Raw genomic sequence first — 8,377 nt, forward strand, 5'->3', positions numbered from 1 at the left:
AAATAAAGTTTTTTAAAAAAAAACTGTTGTAGAATGTTGATTATAAAACACATTGTTGCAGAATAATGATCATTATTAAATTTTCCATAAATGGATATTGTATGAAGATTTTTCTAAGAGATATCTGGGTAATTTGCAGTAAGGTTTTAATTCTCATTTAGCGAAGATAATTAAAGCTTTCCATCAAAAATGATGTTCTAAAGAAACCTTGAGGGTGACTTACAAATGGAATGTATAAAATTGTTCTGAATCTAATACTGAAACAGAAATGTTATTTTAAATGGATGCTCAGGTCTTCTGAGCTATTGTGTACTCGAATTTATTTCAGGTTCTCGATCTTATTCTGGAAAAAAAAAACAATTTTCCATAAATAAATATTTTTGCTTATTTACAATTATGAAATTCCAGAAACATTCATAAATAGAAATTTTCAATCTATTGCAATGTATGTAGGTAATGTTTGTTTGAAAATGTGCTGGTAACATTTTTGATGAATAACATTGACAAATCTCTGCCTAACTCCCTATTTCAAAATTCATGTCTCAAACTCTTGACTTCATTCATTCCTCATAGCCCTTCCCAAAATTGCACCTAAGTAGGAAAAAAGCAAGTTAATTAAAATACGAACTAATTTTTAAAAAAACCAATCCACTTGCTTAATTGTATTCTTGTAAACATTTATGGCTGAACACAATATTCAATTTAGTCTTGAATTATATCCTTAGGATATAATTAGTAAGATATATACCTGAGTCAAGCTATTCATAATTCTGGTGTTTTCCTCTTTAGCCATGTTCCATGCTGTGGAGTTTTTATTATCCTGACATTAAAGCTACAAATATTTTTCTCCATATTCTATATGGTATGGCATTAATTGCCTGAATTATGTAGCTTTAAGTTATTATTGATATTACTAACTTCTTGGATGTACCTCACCTGGTGCTCTCCCCTTATCCCCACTTTTAAGCTAGAATGGTAGGTTAAAAGCTGTGAAAAGAGATTCATGAATATATTGTTAAATATAACATTAGCAATTATATATTCTACAATTTGTTCAGAGTCATAAGCCCAAGAGATAATAAAAGTTAACTAGCATAAAAATAATGTTGGTACCCATCCTTTTGTGGATGCAGTGAGGGAGCTGTTTTCTGATGGACATCTATGAACTTAGAAACATCTAAATTTAATAAAAATGAATTTGTCATGTATTAATTCAGGCCATATAAAAATAGTAAACTGCCCTTTTCTCACTGACTAATAATTCAGAAGAACAAGTATTTCTTTGTATTTCTTTTTTAGGGGAAGGGAGTGATGAATATAAAGAGGAAAATTTTTCAATTTGGTTCAAGCAGTTTGTCTTTTTAAAGATGCAGTCATCATGGGATTTGATCTTGATTAATGACAGAAATTAAACTGACAATTCTCAGAAATATATTGTCACTATAATATAGGTTTTTAAGCTTGTCTTTTTTGGAGTATAAATTATGTCTGAAAAAGGCTACACAACACAGGGCTTTCTTAACCATGCCTTAAGGAAGAGTTAATCTGATATGGGAAATGAATAAGATGCCCTGGAGTTGGGAGGAAGGCAATGTATGTGTTCAGTAGCTGCCCATCTGATGGCTGAGAAACAAAACACAGCTTTGGACGTCAATATACAAACCTCGTTACTCACACTGCAAGAATTGATTGGTTAAACTCCAAGAAATAATGGTAAAGAATCACTCAGAAACAAGAGCTGATATTAATGAACTGAAGGAGAAAATGGGGTAATTAAAAATGGAAATGAGATCAGACATATCAAAACTCGATGAAAAAGTAAGGTCAATCCAACAAGCATTAGAAAGGAATGAAAAAACAATAAAGGAAGTAGAGAAAAGAATGGAACAAACAGAGAAGAACCTAGAAACGGTGGACCAACAAATAAAAATAGTGAGTAAAGAAATGGAGGACTCCTTGATCTATATTGAAATGGACAAAGCTGTATCATACTTAAGATTCCAAAATATAGTGGAAACTAAAGATGAGGACTTAACACTAGTGATGGCAGAAATTTGGCAAAAGCACTAGACAGAGATAAGGAGGAAATGTTAAAGGAAATGGATGACATATACAGGATTAGTACAAGCTACGCAAGAAAAAACAAACTTCCAAAAGAGGTCCACATCCAATTTACGAGGAAGAAAGTTCGAGACATAATATATAAAATATCCAGAGAAGAAGCAATAGTATACAAAGGAAAGGAGATACAGATTCTCAAACATATCCTGAGAAGAGTAAGGGAGCAGAGAAGGGACTATAAATTTTTGGCTACACAGTTGAACAAGCGAGATATTCTATTCCGTTGGCTGATTCCAGAAGGGAAATAGCTCCAAGATTCTATGAAAAACTATACAAGGAAAACAAAAGAGTTTTGCTTGAAAAGATCATGACATACCTTAGAAAAGCGAAATTATCCAAGATCCCAGAGGAAATAAAATCTATGTTAAATGAGAAATTTAAAATATCAGTAATTACCAAGGCAATAGACAAACAAAAGACCAACAAAGCGCCAGGACCAGATGGCATACCAATAGAGCTATATAAGGAACAACAAAATATCCTGAACCAACATTTATTGAAAGTCTTTAATTTAGTTTTACGTGAAGCAGAAATATCAACATCCTGGATAGAGGCTAATATTGTATTAATACAAAAAGAAGACACAGACCAGACACAGATTCAGAATTATAGACCAATTTCCCTCCTGAATACAGACTATAATATTTTTACAACAATTATGGCTGAGAAATTTAAAAAACTATCTAACTGAATGTATAAATAGCAATCAAAATGGCTTTCTTCCTAATAGGCAAACCAAACATAATATAAAGATAACCCTGGACATTCTTGAATTTTATGAACTACATAGCTAATGCCAGGTAGTTCTTCTATTTCTCGATGCTCAAAAAGCTTTTGACAACGTTAATTGGCCATTTATGCTACAGCAACTAAAATATATGGATATTGGCAAAAACTTTCTAAACACAATTTTGGCAATATACTCAAAGCAAGAAGCCAAGATAATAATAATAAATGAAGCAACAAATAAATTTAACATGCAGAAAGGCACACGTCAAGGCTGCCCTTTCTCACCATTACTATTTATATTTACCTTGGAAGCTCTAGCAAAGATGATTCGACAACAGTCTCAGATAAAAGGGCTGGAAATCAAAAAGGAACTTACAAACTGCAAGCATTTGTTGACGATTTAGTGTTTATTATGGAAGAGCCTGAACAAATGGGCTCAAAATTAATAGTATTGCTGGAAGAATACAGTGAGGTGGCAGGCTTGAAAATAAATAAAAACAAAACAAAAATTATAGCAAAGAATATGACTAATATACAAAAAGAAATCCTAATCAAAAATTTAGGTGTTCAAATTACCAAAAAAAATAAGGTACTTGGGAATTATTATATCAGCACATTGTTCGATGCTCAAAGAAGAAAACTATGAGATATTATTAAAACAATAATGAAGGTGGTGGAGACAAAAGTTGAACAGACAGACAAGAAAATAGAATCAATAGAACAGAAACTAATGGGAGAAAATAGGAAATTAGAAGAAGCGATTTCCTACTTGGAGATGGAAAAAGCTACTTTTTCCTTAAATTTCAGAATGTAACAGAAGAAAGATGAGAAGACCTACCCAAAATAATGGCAGACCTTTTAGCAGAAGCACTACAAAGAGACGGTCAAGAAGTTCAAAGAGAAATGGACAAGGATCTATACCAATTACATGAGACGTTTTAAGCTACCTCGAGAAGTCCATATAAGATTCTCAAAGAAATTATTATAAGATGAGATATATAAAATGACAAAAGATGAACCACTGGTTTTCAAGGGGGCAGAAATTGTAACATTAAAACAAATCCCAAGAAGAATAAGAGAAGATAGAAAAAATTACAGATTCCTGGCCTCATAATTGAATAAGTATAATATCCTGTTTAGATGGTTCATCCCAGAAGGAATGTTAATATTATGGCAGGACAAAAAGTTCAAAATAGACAGTATAGAAAATGTGAAGGAATTATTTGATCTCTATGTCATAAGACCAAACTGGTAAAGAAGCAGGAGCCAGGAAGAACAACAGAGGAAAGAAAAATAGAACAAGAGGAAAGAGCAGGAAGAAGCCGAAAGACAAAAAAGAGAAGGCGTAAGAACAAGGCATCAAAGAGAAACAATAGCAAACAGGCGTCAATAAATAACAAACACAAAGTAGGATGGATGAAGAAATTAAATTAATCTCTATTAATGTCAATGGTTTAAACTCACCAACTAAGAGGAAAAAATACTAATTAAATTACAGAAACAAAATATAGACATCATATGCCTTCAGGAAACACATATACACAAACATCAGAGATGTTAGAATCAACAAAATTGGGAGATCTATACGTATCTTTGGCTCAACCAAAAAAAGGGGGGATAGCAATATACACTGCTCAAAAAAATAAAGGGAACACTTAAACAACACTATGTAACTCCAAGTCAATCACATTTCTGTGAAGTCAAACTGTCCACTTAGGTAACAACACTGATTGACAATCAATTTCACATGCTGTTGTGCAAATGGAATAGACAACAGGTGGAAAGCATAGGCAGTTAGCAAGACATCCCCAATAAAGGAGTGGTTCTGCAGGTGGTGACCACAGACCAATTCTGAGTTCCTATGCTTTCTGGCTGATGGTTTGGTCACTTTTCAATGCTGGTGGTGCTTTCACTCTAGTGGTAGCATGAGACGGAGTCTACAACCCACACAAGTGGCTCAGGTAGTGCAGCTCATCCAGGATGGCACATCAATGCGAGCTGTGGCAAGAAGGTTTGCTGTGTCTGTCAGCGTAGTGTCCAGAGCATGGAGGCGCTACCAGGAGACAGGCCAGTACATCAGGACACGTGGAGGAGGCCGTAGGAGGGCAACAACCCAGCATCAGGACCACTACCTCCACCTTTGTGCAAGGAGGGACAGGAGGAGCACTGCCAAAGCCCTGCAAAATGACCTCCAGAGGGCCACAAATGTGCATGTGGCTGCTCAAACGGTCAGAAACAGACTCCATGAGGGTGGTATGAGGGCCCAACGTCCATAGGTGAGAGTTGCGCTTACAGCCCAACACCGTGCAGGACATTTGGCATTTTCCAGAGAACACCAAGATTGGCAATTTCGCCACTGGCGCCCTGTGCTCTTCACAGATGAAAGCAGGTTCACACTGAGCACATGTGACAGACGTGACAGGGTCTTGAGACGCCGTGGAGAATGTTCTGCTGCCTGAACATCCTCCAGCATGACCGGTTTGGCAGTGGGTCAGTAGTGGTGTGGGGTGGCATTTCTTTAGGGGGACGCACAGCCCTCCATGTGCTCGCCAGAGGTAGCCTGACTGCTGAGATGAGATCCTCAGACCCCTTGTGAGACCATATGCTGGTGCAGTTGGCCCTGGGTTCCTCCTAATGCAAGACAATGTGGCTGGAGTGTGTCAGCAGTTCCTGCAAGATGAAGGCATTGATGCTATGGACTGGCCTGCCCGTTCCCCAGACCTGAATCCAATTGAGCACATCTGGGACATCATGTCTCGCTCCATCCACCAATGCCACGTTGCACCACAGACTGTCCAGGAGTTGGGAGATGCTTTAGTCCAGGTGTGGGAGGAGATCCCTCAGGAGATCATCCGCCACCTCATCAGGAGCATGCCCAGGCGTTGTAGGGAGGTCATACAGGCACATGGAGGACACACACACTACTGAGCCTCATTTTGACTTGTTTTAAGGATATTACATCAAAGTTGGATCAGCCTGTAGTGTTTTTTTCCACTTTACTTTTGAGTGTAATTCCAAATCCAGACCTCCATGGGTTGCTAAATTTGATTTCCATTGATAATTTTTGTGTGATTTTGTTGTCAGCACATTCAACTATGTAATGAACAACGTATTTAATAAGAATATTTCATTCATTCAGATCTAGGATGTCTTATTTTTGTGTTCCCTTTATTTTTTTGAGCAGTGTATATTAGAAAATACTTGCAATCAAAACAGGTTTATGCAGATGAGGAGGGTAGAGTCTTAATAGTAGAAAAAAGAGAGGCAGTTTGAATTGCTTCCATTGCATTTCAAATTCCCAGAGGTTGTGGGAGGAGCTGCTGGCTGCTTGTGAAGGAAGCAGAGGGTGAATAGAAAGGAGAAAGATAGCGGCCCACGTGCCGTTTGGCACGCAAATCATATAACTATAAACCAAGAATACCAATAGAACATTTAGAGTAAGTGGATCAGCACTTAATTCCGTGGTGGAATTTATGGACTGGAAACTAACTCCAAAGGTGGTGTCTGAGCCAATAGTCCTTGTTTCCTAAGGAAATCAAAATAACTGGACAGTTTATGCACATATTGTTTCAATATTTTATCTTGAATCTCCAAAGAATCAATGCATATGCTCCCTGGAATAAAAATTACTCCAAACAACAATTCATTAGGTGATAATCCAATATCCTTTTGAGATTGGGTTCATACTCTCAATAGGGCCAAAGGTAGGCATTTAGTCCATGACATATGTATTTCCAATATTAATTTGATCTAACAATACTCTTGACACCACTGTTGTTGTAGCATTACTGCAGGAAAAGGCTTTCACCCATCCTGTCAGATGATCTATTATGACCAATACATATTTTATTCTCCCCACTTTTGGTAATTCTGTAAAATCCACTTGAATACACTGGAATGGTCTCTTTTTTTTTTTTTTTTAAAACAATTTTATTAGTTTTTAAAAACAAACAAAACGAACAAAACATAAAAACATCAGCTTTCTTTCATAAATATATACAAACAGTGTGTCGGTTGGTTTACAACTTTTTGTGCATTCATTTCGTAGTCTCAATTACAGTTACGTTACATAATAACTCATATTATCAATCAAAAATTATATATCCTAATATCACTATTAAACAATCATTTGACTATAATTTTATTCATTCATACTTTACGAGATAACTATAATTTACTTAGTTTATTTTATAACAAATCATATAGTCATACCAAATCTATCCTAAAAACATTTTATAGATATGATATCAAATAACAAAGAAAAGAAAAAATATCTTTTTATATATTCATTATTATCTAAAATTCTAAATATTCTATTATTGTATTTTATCATCCAACCATTGATAGAAAAGGTCCCAAATTTTATAGAATTGTTTATCCTCTTGTTCTCTAATTTCAAATGTCAATCTACTCATTTCAGCACATTCCAATATTTTCTTAATAATTTCTTCCTGCAATGGTATTTTCTCATTTTTCCAATTTTTAGCAAATACAATCCTAGCCGCTGTTAATACATTTAAATAAATTATTTATTTAAATAAATAATACATTTAAATAACAAATAAATGCTCTGTCTTACATATTGGTAAAAAAAATCAGAAAATAAAATACAAGCTGAATAGTCAAGATCTTGTTGATGACCCAAGCTCTGTAAAGGACCTTGGAATACTCACCTCTAATGATCTAAGTGCAAAAGCCCACTGCAACTACATAGCCAAAAAGGCATTAAGAGTTGTTAACCTAATCCTACGTAGCTTTTTCTCTGGTAATATCACACTACTAACCAGAGCATACAAAACATTTGCTAGACCAATACTCGAATACAGTTCATCAGTCTGGAACCCACATTACGTATCTGATATTAGCACAATTGAGAAAGTCCAGAAATATTTCACAAGAAGAGTTCTCCACTCCTCTACTCGTTGTAGAATACCTTATGCCACCAGACTTGAAATTCTAGAACTAGAAAACCTTGAATTACGCCGTCTTCGGTCTGACTTAAGCATGGTATATAAAATCATACATTGCAATGTCCTACCTGTCAATGAATACTTCAGCTTCAACCATAACAACACAAGAGCACACAATAGATACAAACTCAAAGTAAACCGCACCAAACTTGATTGCAGGAAATATGACTTCAGCAACAGAGTGGTCAATGTCTGGAATACTCTACCCGACTCTGTAGTTTCTTCCCCAAACCCCAAAAACTTTAACCTTAGACTGTCTACTATTGACCTCACCCCTTTCCTAAGAGGCCTGTAGGGGCGTGCATAAAAGCGCACCAACGTGCCTACCGTCCCTGTCCTATTGTTTCTCTTATTTTATTTTTCTTATATGTACCCATTTCATGTATTCACAACTATGTATACATTTATACTTATTATCTGGTAAACAATTGGCAAATCAAATCAATCAATAAATAAATAAATAAAATAAATTTACAATCAGGTATTCCAAGTCTTCACTGTATGTATCAGGTAAGAGTCCCAATAAAAAGATCTCTGGTTTCAAATCTATGTGTTTC

This window comes from Notechis scutatus, chromosome Z (assembly GCF_049901735.1).
Source record: "Notechis scutatus isolate UNSWTSFEM ecotype Mainland chromosome Z, rNotScu1.2, whole genome shotgun sequence".
NCBI lineage: Eukaryota > Metazoa > Chordata > Lepidosauria > Squamata > Elapidae > Notechis > Notechis scutatus.